Source organism: Topomyia yanbarensis, chromosome 3 (genome assembly GCF_030247195.1).
Source record: "Topomyia yanbarensis strain Yona2022 chromosome 3, ASM3024719v1, whole genome shotgun sequence".
Classification (NCBI taxonomy): domain Eukaryota; kingdom Metazoa; phylum Arthropoda; class Insecta; order Diptera; family Culicidae; genus Topomyia; species Topomyia yanbarensis.
In genome coordinates this window covers 371,390,137-371,408,393 of record NC_080672.1, presented here as the reverse complement: position 1 = coordinate 371,408,393, position 18,257 = coordinate 371,390,137, and the positions used below count along the sequence as shown (strand labels likewise).

Here is an 18,257-nt window from a genome sequence, read left to right as displayed (position 1 = left end):
TGCGAGAAATATTCAATTGACAGACTCAAATTACTAGAAGAATTTACTGAATGTAAGGCTCAGTGTGATGCTTTCTTGTTCGTTTACTGTTGTGATCCGTGTTTTGCGAGTAACGCTTCCAGATTTTTTTCTCAAAAAATCATGAAACTTAGTTTTGATTTGTTTCTAAGACTTTGTGAAATGTGTTTCTTTTGGAAATAAAATGCGGATTGAGCGCAAGCGAAACCCCAAAACCCAAAGTTTTTTCTCATGCTATGATCTTTCTTTTAATGTTGGAAAGGAATAACAGGATTTTCAATCAAAAGATGCAATAAAATCCGTCACTTGTTACAATGACTCGAATTGTCTGATTAAGTTCATTCAAATAGAAGGTTTTGAATTTAAGCCAATTGTGTTCTACCAGGCAGGATCTGATCAGGAAGGGGGTAATTCCTGATTACAATAGCCATCCCTTATAAAAGAATAGAAATTATAAAGAAGACAGAACAAATAAAATCTGTTTACTATTTTAATCAACATTTTCAAAAGGTAAGTATCGAATAAGTCTGATCAATATTTCTCAACACTTCCATGTTTATAAAATATCGATGGCACCCAAGAACCGACGGAATCTGAAAATATAATTTTTCCTTTTAAAATGGAACTTTGCAAATACTTAAATTCATCTGACTACACTATTCATCTAAACCCAACATTTTTTTTCTGAGTTCTAGCAAATTGACGTTGTAACCAGTAGGCTCGCGGAAATCGGAAAATTGATAAAATGTTAATAACTTTCTCGGATGATTTACTTTTTTCTACAAAATTGTAGAAAATTAAATTTTTTATTAGATTCTCAATTTTAGTATTATTTGAATGTTTATAGTACCACCTAGTGGCAATAACTTGAACTAGTGTCCTTGTAAAACCTAATTTTTCAAGCAAAAATCTTTTAAATGAAAAATTGTTCTAGGCCCCCCGAGCGATTATTTTGCGGTCAGCTATAAATGAGAGGGAAAAGTCCGATCTTTCGTATCCTGAAGTTTCGTTGATGCCGATTTTTTTAATAAAGTTGTTCGACAAAGACACCGTGTTATTAATAAAAGTTAAGTATTTGCGGAACGAAGTGGTTGAGTAGATGACGGAAATCGATGTCTGCAGCCATTTTGGAATCCAAGATGGCTGCTTCCGGTTTAGATTAACTATCTATATCATCAGCAATGTGGGTATTTTCGAAATGGGGTTGACGAGAGTAGATGGCGGAAATCGATGTCGAGAGCCTTTTGGAAAACCATACTGGCGAGTCAACAATATAGTTATTTTCGGAGTTGGGCGGATGTGTAAATAACGGAAACCGATTCTGAAGCCATTTCATAATCCAAAGTAGCGACTTTCGGTTAAAATCAGCGGTCATTGTGTAAACCAACAAGGCGGCATCCGGCAATTTCTTTATAACCTCAACAATATGAGTATGACCGGAGTGGAAAAATAATGTAGTAGATATATAGGGATAGGTATAGTGATGATATGGTTCAAGGAAATTTTGCTCAACCGGAAGTCGCCATCTTGGCCTTCATAATGACGTACAACTTTGAATTCCCTTAATCTACTCATCAAAATTTTCAAAAATACTCCTATGGTTACGTCAAGTCATTTTCAAAAATTTCCTTTTGAATAGAGTTATAGAAAATTTCGCTCGACCGGTAGTCGCAATCTTGGTTTCCAAAATGGCACCAAACATCAATTTCCATCATCTATTTATCAAGCTCGTTCCAAAAATATCCATATGAATAGGGGTTATCGAGAATATTGCTCAATCAGAAGTCGCCATCTTGGATTTCAAAATGGTTCCATTTCAATCTACTTGTTAAGCCTAGTCCGAAAATATTCATACATACTAACATTCATTAAATTTTGTGAACTGCTTTGACGAAACGAATTGAAATAAGAATGTGAAGCTAACTTTTTTTACGAACTAATTCAATTTACGAACTCCCGGTTTGGTTCCCAAATGGAGGTTCCAGTGTATGAGCTAATGAGTTTTTTCTATGGAAATTATCAAAAAAATCCCACAAACACTTCAAGGGCGAAAGCGCAGTAACCAGACTTGTCCAGTTTGGTCAAACTTCAAAACAAACGAATTGATTCAGTGCTGAACCGATGAGGACCATTTTTGTCACACTAATGCACACTACAGATTTATTCTGCTTCAAATCACCGAAGCTGCTTCTGCTAGCGTGAAGCGAACGACAAAAACCGTTCCCTTCTCTAAGCTTGTGCATTGTCGGCTTCAGGTGAATTACTTGTTCTGGTAATTCTTTCGGATTTGTTATGATGTTTATTTAGTACAATTTAACATATGAAACTAGGATTGTTGATGAACAAAATAGGTAGTACCACTAGGGGTTTCCTTGATCAATATATTAAGGGAGGGGGGGACAGTTTAAAGGTTTCAGCGTGAAAAAACACATTCCTTGCGATTTTTTAGAACATTGCGTGAACCAAATTTATCAAAACTTTTGTACATTATAGTGTATCATTTCAAAAACACGCTTTAATTTTTATTTGCAAAAATATTGACAAACGACTCGGTGACGAAGCTTTTTATAGAACGGCTCTGGGAAAAACATGATTTCCGGTGTTACCTGCCATTCAAAAACTACTTAACCGATTTCTTTCAAACTTTGCATACACATTCTATGTTAAAAATAGCTAACCCCTAAGTTGAGTTTTTGGGATAATTTTTCATTTATGGGGGTGTTTACTCATAAAAACGCGGCATTTTTCGTGAAAAATAGTAATTTTTATTTAAAATGAGTAAAAATCCCCCTTAATTGAAAATTCATCTCAAAAACTCAACGTAAGAGTTAGGTATTTTTTACGTAGAACGTTCTACAAAAAGCTAAGTCACCGAGTCGTTTGTCGATATTTTTGCATAGAGAAATTACAGCATGTTCTTGAAATGACATACTATAATGTACAAAAGTTTCGATCAATTCGTTTCGCGCAAAGTTCTAAAGTTCTGTGATTTTTCACGCTGAAACCATTTGCATCCCCACCCCCCCCTTAAGTAATTTTTTGCGAGATTGAGTATATTGTTCTTACTTCAACGAAGACTTATTGTTTTGAAAATGACATCTCTCTGTTTTTTTTGTTTCTAAGCTAATTTGGGTACTAGTTCAGATACATCGTCTAACTAGACACCCAGATGGCGCTAGTTACTGATGAGATGAACTCAAAACATAAAAAAAAAACTCGATTTAAAAAAAAGAGGATGGAAATGAACCGGCCAATAACTGACGAATCTCCAGCCGTTTTAGTACTAAAAGGTCGCAAGAAGATGAAATTAAGTTTTGACGGCCCGCTGTTGTTCCTCGTACAATTATTAATTCAACGATGATCTATATATAAAAAGCGGAAATTCTCTCAGGACTGAAGAGTTTATTATCTTGATTGATTTACTGGATTTGGTTTGTGAAAATTACATTTTGAATGTCACAGTACACAATTCTCTATTTGTTCTAAATCGTTTTTGGACAAGGCTCAATACGCTAGGTCCACGGAGCCCTAGGTTTTTTATATATATTCACATTTAGTACAAAATAAAAATAAAACAAAAGAAAAATTTATAGTGAGAGTGTGTCGCATACCGTACCCACAGAGATCTATTTTCGCGGCGGGGAATTATTTGCTTTCTCGCCGCCAACTATACCTCGGGGGTCACTTACATCTCTGTCGTCGACGTAAGCGTTTGTGTCATCATTGTGGTTACTGTCTTGACGTTGGCGATCAGATCTTCTACTTAACTTCTTACCCTTACGAGTCACGAGTGTTAATCTTCGTCCTTGGTAGTAGCTTCGACACTGGCTCTATTGGCTGCTGAGTTTGTGGCACACGGAAACAAAATCCGCGCATAAATTCACGAGAAAAGAGCACGTTTTTGTGAACTGAACGATTTACGAAAACCGTAACCAAGTTCCTGAAATTATAAGTAACAAACCTTGTATTCATGTAACTATTTGTGTTTCAAAAATAAACTAGTTCACGCCAAAAATACACGGTGTCACACTTGAACGTATGGATCGGTTTTGTTATGATTTTATACTTTTAGTTTATACTCTAGGGATTCGCTGGTTTGTTTAAATTATATCAACTTAAATTGGCGACAGTTAATCGATGTTCATGATTTCAGCAGCTTTTTTTGCAATTTTCGTAATTTCTCATCATGTTACTGTGCTATTTTATTCATGAGTTTACTAGCGGATTTTTGTGGAAAATAGTATGATTAACGTTCATGATTTCAATATTTTAATCACGATTTTTATAATTTTCATTCACGCTAAATTTTAGTCATTAGTAGAGTGGTTCATATTCTTGATTATAAGATCTTAGTCACGATTTTGGATATGTTAGTCACGAGCGATGTGATTTAAGTTCATGATTTCATGATCATAGACTCGATTTTCGTTATTTCTGTTCACGTTATTGTAACATTTTAGTCACAAGTAGAGTGATTTATGTACGTTGGGATGTTAGGATCGATTTTGGTTACTATCGAATTTTGTCACTCGGATTAACGTGGCAATATGAACTAGATCCTACAAGTGCGACTAATTAACGGTATCTTGTTCTGTGAATTATATCACGAACACGATTTGTGGCACTATAATGTATTTTTGTGCTCAGCGCAGTTTTCTTTTCTGAACAGACATCACGACGAACCTTTTAGAATGAATAACGATGTTTGAGGTCCTAATAGTTTTCTTATATCTGCTGCTCGCGCTTATTAAGTCGCTAGCTGCTGGACATAACTTTATGGCATTTCATAAAAAAGTGCATGGAACAAAAATGATTCCACGAATGATTTGTGAAATAGTTCACGTGAAAATTTCATGACCAAGTGTAGAGTTGCACGAAATTGAAAATGATTAGGGATAATTTCTAAATATCACATGCACGCAACATAGATCGTGAATCATGTACCAGGAATCATGAACCAGTTCACGAATACGTGAATAATATTTTATGGCTTTGTGAACTATTTCACGAGCACGAACATTGAATCATGACTAATGTAATAGAGATAATGAATTAGTTCTCGAGAATTGAAGGGATTCAAATGAAATAGTTCATTTGAAATTATCCAGACTGTTTTGATTCTGTGAACTAGTTCACAACTACGAATACGAACACCAGATTATGATCAATAAACAAAGATCATGATCAAGATGTAATAAATCATGGATCAGTTCACGCCGTATGGTCGAACACTGAATAATGTTCCCAAACCCATTGATATCATCACGAAACGACCTTTAGTTTTATGAATAATATTCATAAAGTCGTGAACTATTTCACCGACGTACTAGCTCGACTGTATTATCGTCCAGATAAACGAGAATCTTTAATCCAATCGAAATTTGCAGTTCCAATTAGAAGAACAATTCTTTGTTGTTGGTTCGCCTCGTTCAGGCTTATTACGAGTCCTGTAACTATTGGAAATTTTTGCGATTCAGTGAGGTGTACAATCGGTTCTTCAACAGCGAGGTTGTGGTAAAAAAATATTTTTGTGACGACAGGTTGTTCTAAAAGCACTTGATTCGACAAAATCGAGTTAATTAATAATCGCATACCTTATTATGATCCAAAAAATATTTACGGTATATATTTTTTATATTATTTTGTTATTTGCTCAAATGTACGGAAACTCCCCAAACGTCTGTTGAATTTTCACCCGATTCCGTAGCCTTTCTCCGCACGACGGATACGCTAGGCACAAAAAAGGCTCTATTCAACTCCATAATGTCCCTATCTTCTTACAACCCCCTTTTTCACTTGTTGATCTGGGTTCGCATTTATTTTCCCTTTCGTCAGACTCCGGACCTGTTGAGCATTCGTCAGGTTTGCTGATGCCGGAGGGTGGGTGGTCCGTGCCCTGTTTTGCTTTTTCCTCGTCAAATGTGAAGGTGAAAGCGCTTGTTTGTATAGGTTTGGTTACCTGCAGCCTCCGGCGGCCGGGTGGGTGGTTGGTTGTGATCCAGTGTCTATGAGAAGCGGAAAAAAATCACGGTTTTCCTTCCCCCCCCCCTTCTCGCCGTACGGACGGTGAGTTTAATCCAACCGACACGACGAGAAGAGAGCAAGAAGTAGCAAAAAAAAGTGACAGCGAATCAGAACCTTATGAGAAGATAAACACACGCAGGTTGCGAACGATCTAGTTGAGTAATTGGAAAATTGTTTCTTGAATTACAAATGAGGCTGTCTTGGCATCAATCGGGAAGCCGACCACCCACTGGAAAATTCTGTCTTCGGCTCGTCGTCAGCGCGTTTTGCTTCTTGTTTGGGAACGTTTTTCCCTGTGATCTTTAGCCCATTATTGTACGTAGGCAGCATGGGGCGGAATTTTTCGGGTCAAAATTATGATTGAAATGGGAAAATTGAAATTCATTTGCTTTAATGGTATTCGGAGGTTTCTTGTTCCGGGGAATCTAGGATGTTAACATATTTCCAAGTAAATTTGCATTTTTCATTGGTTATGGGTTGGTTGTTTTGCATCCCCTTTCCTGCTTCCGGCAAGAGCCTTAAAAGTGGATCCCTTTGACGGTGTTGTGTGTTTTGTTGTTGTTCCAATCGTTCAGCAGTTAAGCCTCCGCTATCCCAGTACCGAGGTTTTTGTTTGTCCCTATAGGGACCCACAGGGATACCGTCACCGATAGGGGGTAGAGGAATGTCAGTAATAAAATAACTCGCTTTCAAGCAGCATTTTTATATTTAAACTGGGAATCATTATGAAACGTTAGGGAATGAAGCTGTATACACTAAGGTTTTTTTGCACGGTTTTCGCAATTAACACATTTTTTTTCTAAGTCCTTTTAAAGGCAAAAGACAAACACGATTTTTGATCAAGTTTTCCATGTCTGGAGCCATTTGGAAAACGAAGATGGCACCTTCCGGTACAGTGGAATTCTCTAAAACCCGATCAATATGGGCATTTTTGCAACAGACTTGACGAATAAACCCCAAATATCAATGTCTGAGGCCATTTGGAATACCAAGATGGCGACTTCCGGTCTCTATAACCTAATCAGTATGTATATTTTACTGAGCGCATGATAGAGATCAGTGTCAAAGGCCATTTTGAAAACCAAGATGGCGACTTCCGGTTCCGTGGAATTCGCTAATGCGCCATCAATATGAGTATTTTTGGATTGGCGAGTAGATGTCAAATATCGATGTCTGACGCCATTTCGAAGACCAAGATGGCGAGTTTGGTTTAGTAAAATTTTCAATTACCAAAACAATGTGAGAATTTTTGAAATAGCGTTGATGTCAATTCCGGAAGTCATGTCTTAATCAAAGATGGTGACTTCTATTTTAGTGGACATCTCTTACTTACTGTTCAGGCTAGAGCCTTATTGTCTCTTGCTGTATGCAGAATCCGTCTCCACTCCGTTCGGTCCATTGCTGCTTGTCGCCAGCCTCGCAGTCTTCGAAGGGTCCGTCGTCCTCTATCTGGTCGATCCACCGTACTCGCTGTGCGCTCTGTTTTCTTGTTCCTGTAGGGTCGTCCTCAAGAACCATCTTCTCCGAGTCGTCGTCCGACATTCTTACATAGTGTCCAGCCAACTGCAAATGTCCTATTTTTGCCGTATGCACGATGGATGGTTCTTCCAGCAGCTGATGCAACTCATGATTCATTCGCCTGCGCTACGTTCCGTCTTCCATCTGCACGCCACCATAGATGGTACGCAACTCCTTTCGTTCGAAAACGCCAAGGGCGTGTTGGTCCTCCACGAGCATAGTCCAGGTCTCGTGGCCGTAGAGGACCACCGGTCTAATCAGCGTCTTGTAGATAATCAACTTCGTGCGGATGCGAATTTTGTCCTCCGGAGTCCAAAGTAGGCACGATTTCCCGCCAAGATCCGTCTCTGAATTTCTCTGCTGGTATCATTATCGGCGATTACCAGTGAGCCCAAATACATGAATTCGTCGACCATCTCAATTTCGTCACCGTCAATCCAAACTCGGAATGGTAGGTTCACATTGCCGTCTCTAGAACCTCTTCCTCTCATGTATTTTGTCTTCGAAACGTTGATGGCAAGTGCAATCCTGCTGGCTTCAGCTTTCAGTACGTTTCCGACATCGCCTCAAAGTTCCGTGCCATTATATCAATGTCGTCGGCGAAGCCAAGAAGCTGGACGGACTTCCTGAAGATCGTGCCACTCGTTTCTATACCCGCTCTCCTTATTACACCTTCGAACGCAACATTGAACAGCAGGCATGATAGACCATCTCCTTGCCGTAACCCTCTTCGAGATTCAAAGGGACTCGAGAGTGTCCCTGATACTCGAACAACGCACATCACCCGATCCATCGTCGCTTTGACTAATCGTGTTAGCTTATCCGGAAAACCGTATTCGTGCATTATCCGCCATAGCTGATCTCGATCGATTGTGTCATACGCCGATTTGAAATCGATTAACAAGTGATGAGTGGGCACGTGGTAGCCGCGGCACTTCTACAGAACCTGCCGAATCGCGAATATTTGGTCCGTGGTGGCAACCCACGAATCCCGCGTGGTAGTGCCCTATGAACTCCCTTGCAAATGATGACAATCGGTGGCAAAGAATTTGGGAGAGGACCTTGTAGGCGGCGCTAAGTAGTGTGATCGCGTGGTAGTTGCAGCAATCCAACTTGTCACCCTTTTTGTAGATTGGTCAAACGACACCCTCCATCCACTCCTCCGGAAGAATTTCCTCCTCCCAAATTTTAGCGATTACCCAGTGCAGCGCTCTAGCCAGTGTTTCACCACCGTATTTTAATAGCTCGCTGGGTAGTTGATCTACACCGGCAGCTTTGTTGTTTTTCTGCCGACCGATCTCCTACTTGAGCTCTTGGAGATCAGGGGCCGGCAGCCTGTCGTCTTCTGCGCGTGCTACAAGATCCGTTGCCATACTGCCTTCGTTCTCTGCTGCTTCACCGTTCAGGTGTTCGTCATAGTACTGCTCCCACCTCTCAATCGCCTCACACTCGATCGTAAGAAGGATGCCGTCTGAGGTTCCTGCACATATCGGCTTGCAGAACCTAGCCTTTGTGCGAACTGTTCAGCTTCTCGTCGAACTTCCGTGTGTAATTTATGCGGTATAGTTGTTCCATCACTTCGCGATCTCGTTCCTCCTGTTGGCGCTTCTTTTTCCGGGGGACCGAGCTTTGCCTGTTCCGTGCTTGTTTGAATCGCTTCACATTCTGTATCGTTCCGTTCTGCAGCATCCTCGCACGTGCTGCATTCTTCTCCTCTATTAACTGCTTACATTCGTCATCGAACCAGTCGTTTCCTCGATTTTGATTCGCTATAGCAGTATGGCCGAACGGATCTTCCTCCAGTCATCTTCAACAGTATCTGCGTCCAGCTATTCTTCCGTGGGTAGTGCTGCTTCCAGACGCTGTGCGTAGTCTTGGGCAACCCTGGCGTACCGAAGTTGTGCGATGTTGGGCCTTGGCATCCGACTACGACGAGTGTTGTACACCGTTGAGAGTGTTGAGCGCATGCATACTGCAACTAGGTAATGATTCGAAACTATATTCGCACTGCGGTAGGTACTAATGTTGATGATATCAGAGAAGAATCTCCCATCGATTAGAACGTGGTCGATTTGGTTTTCGGTGCGTTGGTCAGGTGATCTCCAAGTGGATATCTTTGCGAGGGAAGAAGGTACTTCGGACTACCATGCCACGGGAGGCTGCGAAGTTCACGCATCGATGGCAGTTGTTATTCGATACGGTGTGCAAGTTGTTTGGTCCGATTACCGGTCTAAACATTGCCTCCCGTCCTAACTGAATGAAACGTAATAAACGCATCTAAATCAGTTTGAGCACTTACTTTTCTTAAGGGGGTACTCTCATTTTCGGTTTTTTTATTCAACAATAAAAAGTATATCTAGGATTTTTCAACGGCTTTTTGCAGTCCTTAGTGGGTTAAAATGACTTGTTTATTTTTAAATCCCAACGTTTCGATACCTTATTGGCGCCTTCTTCAGGTGAGAAAAAACTGATTATCCTTCTTCGCTAATATCACTGACATGTGAGTGAATGGTCAAAACATAAGGATTTTGCCTTCCCCTTTTCCAATTTTTTGACCAACCGCTTACATGCCAGTGAGGAAGTATAATCAGTTTTTCCCCTGAAAAAGGCGCAATCAAGGCGTCGAAATGTTGGGATTTAAGAACAAACCAGTTATTTTAATATAAGAACTGAAAAAGCATATTACCGATGACGATGTTCACGTCCCGTTGCGAGCAGCCGTCGTACACCTCCTCCAGCTTCGCATAGAACGCTTGCTTCTCGTCGTCAGGTCTCCCATCGTGTGGGCAGTGTACGTTGATGATGCTGTAGTAGAAGAAACGGCCTTTGATCCTCAACTTACACATCCTTGCGTTGATCGGAGTCCATCCAATCACGCGTTGACGCATTCTACCCAGCACTACAAAACCGGTTCCCAGCTCGTTGGTGGTGCCGCAGCTCAGGTAGAAAGTAGCCGCCCGGTGCCCGCTTTTCCATATCCTGTCGAAAGCTGGAAAGCAAAGTGACCTGCAGTTTCATGTTTCCAATCGTAGTCCTTATTTCGTCGCGTAGGTCTTTACCGATTGTTCCGATTCGTATTTTCTTGTGCATTGTTCGTAATGGTTAGTTTTGCAGGGCGGCTTGTTGGGCCTTCCCCAACCCCCTGTCTCGCCGGAAGACCATCGCGTCAGCTCTGTTTAGAGTCCCACGCTGACACGAGGACGATTCATCAGACGCCCCTAACATGGAGAACAGACGCTGTTTTGAGCCGCCCCTAACATGGGGAACAGACGCTCGGATGGACTCACCCTCCGAAAAAAAGGAGCCCCGGTCCCTGTCAGCATACGACCATGGTCCAACCGGGGTTGGTTACCCGATCTTTTTTATGGTTACCCGTACCCCAGCTGGCACCGCGAGAACGTAGGGACAGGAGTTACTGGGACAAGAGGCTAAGGACCACTGTGGCGAACCACTGGGTCTTTATTACGCATTCCTCAGTCATTTACCAACCAGTGGACATCTCATTCATCATAATAATACAACGAATACTTGATTTTATCTTTCCCTCTGATTTTGTCAGTTGTTTGGTTCGATTATGAGCCTCTAAAATACGTTCGATGAGCCCTAGAAAACAAACCAACTCATAGTCGAGCAAATCCATTCATGAGTACAAAAACATTTTTCGTACCAAAATCGTCAGATTTTGGTACGAAAAATGTTTTTTTCGTTTATCAAAATCTGACGAAAATGACGAGCGAGCGATGCTACTTTCTAAACCACTAGAACATTACGAAACCGAAAATGAGACAACGGCCTACGACAAAGCATGCGGGTAAATTCAATTTCATACATTCGTTTTCGCTTCGAAATTGAGAACGACATTAGTCTCTTCGATATTGCACATAGCGCTGGCCAAACGAATAGAAACTAGTAACGATATTTATTTGTCGTTCTTCTATTTGGGAGAATTACAAGCTAGCGATGATATTGGACGACTGAAGCACTATTGGTGTGCATATTTCCTGTGTTTGCGGCGTTCTAGTTGCATTTTATGATGCACATTGCTATAATTTCATTTAATGAAAATTAAAATAAAAATCAAAATTACTGATTTGAAATTAAAACGAGATTGAATTTTCGTATTGTCATAGGAAAACGAAAGTCACTACTTCTGCTACTCGCTTCCATAGAATCGAAAGAAGAAGGGGCGTTGTCTTTATTGTTTTGCTTTGTGTGAATTTAGTAACGAGAAGGCAGCGAAAATACGAAGGTGAATTCAGTGAATTTCATCGTTCATTGAATGGGTATGAGAATTTTAGGCCCTGGTGGCGCCTGCTTGCCAAGCACCGTTCAAAAATTCCCATATCGACTGGGTTTTAGAGAATTCCACTGGACCGGAAGTCGCCATCTTGGATTTCAAAAAGACCACAGAGATTGATATCTAACGTCTACTCGTCCAGCCCGTTCCAAAAATACCCATATTGATTAGATTTTGAGTGATTCTATGTGAAACCGGCCGACCACAAAATATGACCATCGTCGATTCGAACGAAACTTTGATGTTGATATTCTCTGACAATTGCAATGTTTTAAAACAAGAACAATTTTTAAAAGGGCGTAGACATTTCTACGTGCAATTATTTCAAAATTGTTTTGTTCAATTACTGTATTTTATACAGCAAAACTTTCTGAGAACGAGTTACAGGGATGAATACTTCTGTACGAAAAAATATGCACTGAAAAAATGTTGTGTCATTTTTCATAAAAACAAAAATTTGTATTAAAAATGCTATTTTTCTAGTTTTTTTATATTTTATCAACAAAATCCTAAAGAGAAAATGTACATTTTAAATATGATGGAGAACTTATCGGTGAAAAAGTTTTTCTATCAATTACTTTATATATTTTTTTTTAAATTCCATTCTGATTGACATACAAAACTGCAATTTTATTACAGGATATAATTCTAAGTATCGTTTTAAATCAAAATGCATTTAACAAAAATCTTCCAAAATGCGATAGTTTTCGAGATATTTGGAATTTTTTTCCAACATAAACAGTTAATTCGTGTGATTATGCCCTTTTTGAAAGTTATTCGTATTTCCCCATCATAAAATGTCGAAAATCTAATGTTTATCATTTTAAAGACGTAAAAGAAGCTTTTTCAGTATATTTAGACCATGGAGAAGCCTTCAATAAAAAGTTTTCCTAACAACAACTTTTGACATATTTTTATAATTCATACTATTTGCAGTATGGCCAAACGAATAGAAACTAGTAACGACTAGCAAAGATACTATTTTATTTTTGAATATGACTCCAAACGCCATTTTAAATCTAAAGGCTAATAGCAATTTTTTTTTCTAAAATGTGGTATTTATCGAGATATTTTAAATTTTGTTTTAACAAGACAATTCTTTTGTTGCAGCTGTATCGTGTAGCTTTCCGATGGCTTACACTATCGCCTTGGCGTCAAACAGAAAGTTATAGGAAATTTTATGGGTCTTTTGAAAAACTTATTGTTGTTGATGGAGAATCGCGAACAACTTATGAAAAGGTCATAATAAAACAAAATAATTGTGTTGTTGAAATAAAATTAAAAATATCTTGAGAACTACCACATTTAAAAAAAATGTTCTTTGCATTTTGATTTAATATGGCGTTGAGAATCTTATTCAAAAATAAAATTGTATTTTTAACTGCAAGCAGTATGAATTATAAAAATATGTAAACAGTTGTTATTAGGAAAAATTATTTTATTCTCTATGATCCAAATACACTGAAAAAGTTTTTTTTTACTCTTTTAAAACGATAAACATTTTTAAAACGATAAGATTTTTGACATTTTATGATGGGGTAACACGAATAACTTTTAAAAAGGGCATAATCACACAAATTAACTATTTATGTTGGAAAAAAAATTCCAAATATCTCGAAAACTATCGCATTTTGGAAGATTTTTGTAAAATGCATTTTGATTTAAAACGATCTTTAGAATTATGTTCTGTAATAAAGTTATAGTTTTGTACGTCAATCAGTACGAAATTTAAAAACATGTATATAGTTATTGTTGGAAAAACTTTTTAACGGATAAGTTCTCCACCATACAATCATATTCAAAATGTTCCTTTTCTCTGTAGGTTTTTGTTAACGAAATATAAAAAAAATAGAAAAAAGGGAGTTTTTTTCAAATTTAAATTTTTAATACAAATTTTTGTTTTTATGAAAAATGACGCAACATTTTTTTCAGTGTATATTTTTTCGGATAGAAATATTCATTCCCTGTAACTCGTTCTCAGAAAGTTTCGCTGTATAAAATACAGTAATAGAACAAAAAAATGAAATTAATGCACGTAGAAATGCCTACGCCCTTTTAAAAAATTGCTCTTGAGTCAAAATAATCTTACTGATAGTAGAAATTGTTTAGTCTTCCATGCCGGTGAAAAGTGTAATGTTTCATTGGAATCTAAAATGGTCGGTAACGATTTCAAAACCGGAAATCACCATCTTGAATTTTAAAATGGTCTCAGACATCCATATTTGGCGTCTACTCGTTAATACTGTTCCGAAAACAACCATATTGTTGAAATGCAGACCAAAAGAAATTCTCAAGATCCGCCTTTTGTACTTTTCCAAAGCTCTTCTAAGAAATTAGAATAAAAGCGAAAAACCTGCTACTTGCAAAATTAGTGGCAGTGCTGCCATACTTACAATTTTCCAGTTGAAAATTAAACGTGCATTTTTCTCATTATCGCCATCGTGTTCCTCGAATATTTTTAGTTAGACTACACTATTGCTTATGTACCGTAAACCGGGGTGACATTGATCACTTTTCGGAGTAATCATTACGTATTTTTAGACACAACACATTTTTTTCAAGTTTAATATTTTTAAACCATGTACTGATGTATGGAGAACAAGATTGGATGGTTTTATCTAAAATTGTCCTCTTACAGCTATTTTTCCAAAAATGATTTGAAGTTGAAGTCCGTTTTCGTATGCCGGGGTGACTTTGATAACTTGCATGTTCACCAACATTAAGTTATTGATGTCAATGTTTTTCATTCAAATTTTTGTTTAGACTAATTCTGGAAAGATACTCATTGTTAAATAGATGTTAATGCATTATACAAAGTTTTTAATGTATTGTAGAATTCGAGTAACCAAAATTCGTTTTATTTGTGCCTAACTAGAATAAAAGATTCTGGAAACTTTTAAAATTGCTAAAATTGCTTTATTTCAGTGCTTTATCCATGTACAAAAAGTTTCATTCGTTTTAACACGTTGGAATATTGAACAATAAAAAAATGTTCCGAATTTTAGCTTAAATAATTTGAAATAATTGCCAACTAGCTTCACAAAAAATGTATTTAAAATAAACAAACTCTTAAAACTAAATTTAGCACATCCCAATCTAAAGGAAAATAAAAAAAAATGGCTTGTAATTTATTACTCGTGCTCAAATCTGAGATTTATTTGTTTTATACAAAATAGACACTTTACGAAGCTTCGTAAAAATAAGGTAAAGTCGAATTTCGGTTTTTCGTAGTTTTTGTACCCAAAAATCGAACAATATACTCAAAAAGTATAACAAATCAGTATTTTATGAGTTTAGAGTAAAAATCTTTTCAAATAAAAATGATTTGGTAGACTATTCTGGTATAATAAGCGATCTACGAAATTTTTTCGAGTGATCAAAGTCACCCCGGTTTACGACAACTCTGTACTATGATTTCGCAAAGTTATGTATTTGTATTTTCTTCGAGGCATATTTATGTTAAATAGTAGGTAAATACACAGCAAAAAAGTCGTGTAACTTTACGTCTTGCTAGATGCACATAAAAGGAGCGTCCCAATTCATATAAATTCACATGTAATTACATGCAAAAATGTGGGTTTTTCGGCTTTTCCTAGGTCATTCAGCCTAAGTTTTACATCAAAAGAGTCACAATATTGAATTTTACATATCATACTCATGTAAAATCCTAATATCGGATGGAAAAATACATCGTTACGTTGTTTACGTCAAATGTAATTTTCATTATTTCTAAGAGTGTAGTCATCATTTGATTTAGTAGACCGAACTTGACGTAATTTGCGCGTTGCGAATTAACCGCAAACATGATACAATAATGTAATTTGCAGGAAGGAGCATAAAAATATAGTTAGGACAACAGATCCGCGGAATCAATGTTTTGCGAAACGACAACGTTTACAAAAGACACCATGACACAATCTTGACGCTCTTTCAATGTCTGAATGTTGATCAGCGGTCATCGTGCGTCATATGATGGAACAGGGAAAATTTATTCCTACCTTTTCTTGTATTTACTACACGATAATCTAATGAAAACAATGCCACCTAACAATGAAATTGAAAATTTACAATTCAAACACGTTGGCCTGGAAGCTAGACTTGTCTGATTTGGTTCAAACTGGAAAATCGTACGAGGGGCGAATAATAGACTCAGTGATGGGTCGATTAAGTTTTGAATAATTTGTTTTTTTCCTCGGCAGCCCAGTGTGCATATAATGGCTGCTTATAGTCTATTTTATTATTTTATGTAATACGTATTCAATTGTATTCATTGAGTGATTTAAAAATAAAGTAAAAACCATGTGCTATAATCTTGAATCCTTGTTTTTATAAAAACAACTAATATTGAATGATTTTTTTTGCATTTTTTCAGGCTTCTCTTAACGTCGATTGCTCATACACGGTAAGTCTCTTTAAACTTGTAATTTAATTATCCAGTTAGTGTTAGCTTCTGTTGAACTTGAATTTCTCCTCTAAATTACACCTGAAACTCCAAAATTTTGACTGAAATACTCTTGAACTGTCACCGAGAAAACCCCGAACCCCCTTTTCGGTGGATTGAATCAATGAGTTTTATTAGGAAAAAATTATACCCAAAGCAACACGCAACCCAACCATCTCCCCCGAACCAACACCCTCTCTTCTACTACATTACCGAATCGCCTAAGGCCCTTGAAAAAGGACAAGCTACCTGAACAAATCGGGAGACACGAACGAAAATCAGAACCGAAGGATGAAGCCACCCGCTTAGTTTACCCAGGTTAAACGAGGTATATCATTGAGTGAGTAAATTTTGGGACCATCGTGCAACAGGTTAAGAAAACTTTAGACTGTCCTAGAAAAGATCGTACAATCAAAGAAAAGTGGGGAAAAAACTCCTGTGAAAGCTTTGCTCGCTGCAAATATTGGCTCACCGCTAAGGTGAGTGGCCCGGCCCGGCGGTTTGGAACCCAATTACATTGGAATTTATGAAAGCAGTAAAGTTCTTGCCTAATGTTTGATCAAACAACCGAGTTCAAATCTCCTCGACCGAACTGAAAGGCGTCCGTACCAGATGGGAATGACGAGCGAGTCTAATCCATCTTTTAATTAGGAAAATCTTATTCGGGATTTCCCGTCTCCCGTGAGTCAATTTTCCAATCAACTTTTCCTCCCCCAGCCGCCGCCGTGTGGCGTTTTTCTTTCTTCACCGGAAAAAAGCCGTTTCTATTATGATTGTTATTATTATTATTATTATCGAAATAGCATTATTAAGATTTTTTCCGCCAGTCGCTTTCAACCTGCTTCCCTCGCTGATCGACTTTCGAGCTTCGAAGCTTCGACTTCGGTCGACCGGAATAACGTTGAATCACGCTCGAGGGTTTTAAATTTGAATCTAATCATGCTTTCATAATGGAATATAATTTCAATAAAGTCTCTACCCGCCCCACAACCATCACCACCACCACCACCAACAGCAGCTCTTTCCTTCGTCCGATTTCCTTCTGCGAAGCAACAAATCAGCCAACCGGTGGATGAGTGGCTGAATGGGATCAGATCGGGGCTGGGCCTAGGGTTCGGTGTAGACTGCGAAAGGTAAAGTCTGTTACCTACTCTGCATCCGGTGTGGGGCCTAGTTCGTCCCGGGTATTGAAAGTAGGCATAGCAAGATAGAAGAAACGGATACATTTTCAATGGGTAGGTGTACGGAGCCTGAACCCGACTTCTTTTTCCATTGACTAGCCTAACCCAATAAGGTTGTGAATCAGGGTGATTTTTTCGCTTATTTGAGTCTACCATCGTTGGAATTTGACTAGTGTTTGACTCTTAATTTTCTTGAAGTCAGAGCAGGAATTTTTAACTGTAAAACATTTTAAACATTTGTAATTTGAAAAATATTTGTTTGACGGATCTATTCTAAAATCAAAACATTTTAGATATTATTGTCATAATTCATTATTGATTAAAAAAATGTTCAATTCGCTCTCGTTATACATCTGTTAACTGGGCGAGGGACAGAAATTGACAGTCTCCATTAACTCTGTCACCCACCGAAGCCCGATGGGCGAAGAACTTAAATCATACACCAGACGATAATAAAAATCCCGGCCCTGGTGTCTAGCGGGAAAATTGAATAGATCTCGCTTTAGAGGCGTAGTAGTGCGATAATCATGTGTTCTACTTAGGACGTCATCATTGCCCATTGATAGCATCAGAGTTGGTAAATTGGGGCAGAGTCCCAAGGGTTGCGGGTTCGAAGTATGCCTCTGGAATATTGTTTTCACATAATTGCTATCGTTTAACTCACCATTGAATCTGGTATTGGAACTTACGTCAAAACCTAAAAAATGAATTAATTGAGTAGAATTGCATTGTAAATTATTATTCAAAATTTAAAACACGTTAAGAGGTTTGAAAGTTT

At 38.1% G+C, this 18,257-nt stretch overlaps 1 long non-coding RNA gene across 1 annotated transcript in view; it reads left to right on the top strand.

The window, feature by feature from the left end:
- The window catches only part of LOC131691127 (uncharacterized), a 182,253-nt gene that overhangs the window by 25,292 nt on the left and 138,704 nt on the right, over window positions 1–18,257 (top strand). Inside the window, exon 2 of the long non-coding RNA XR_009305721.1 lies at window positions 16,230–16,259. This is a non-coding gene — a long non-coding RNA (uncharacterized LOC131691127). The remainder of the gene's footprint in view (window positions 1–16,229; window positions 16,260–18,257) is intronic.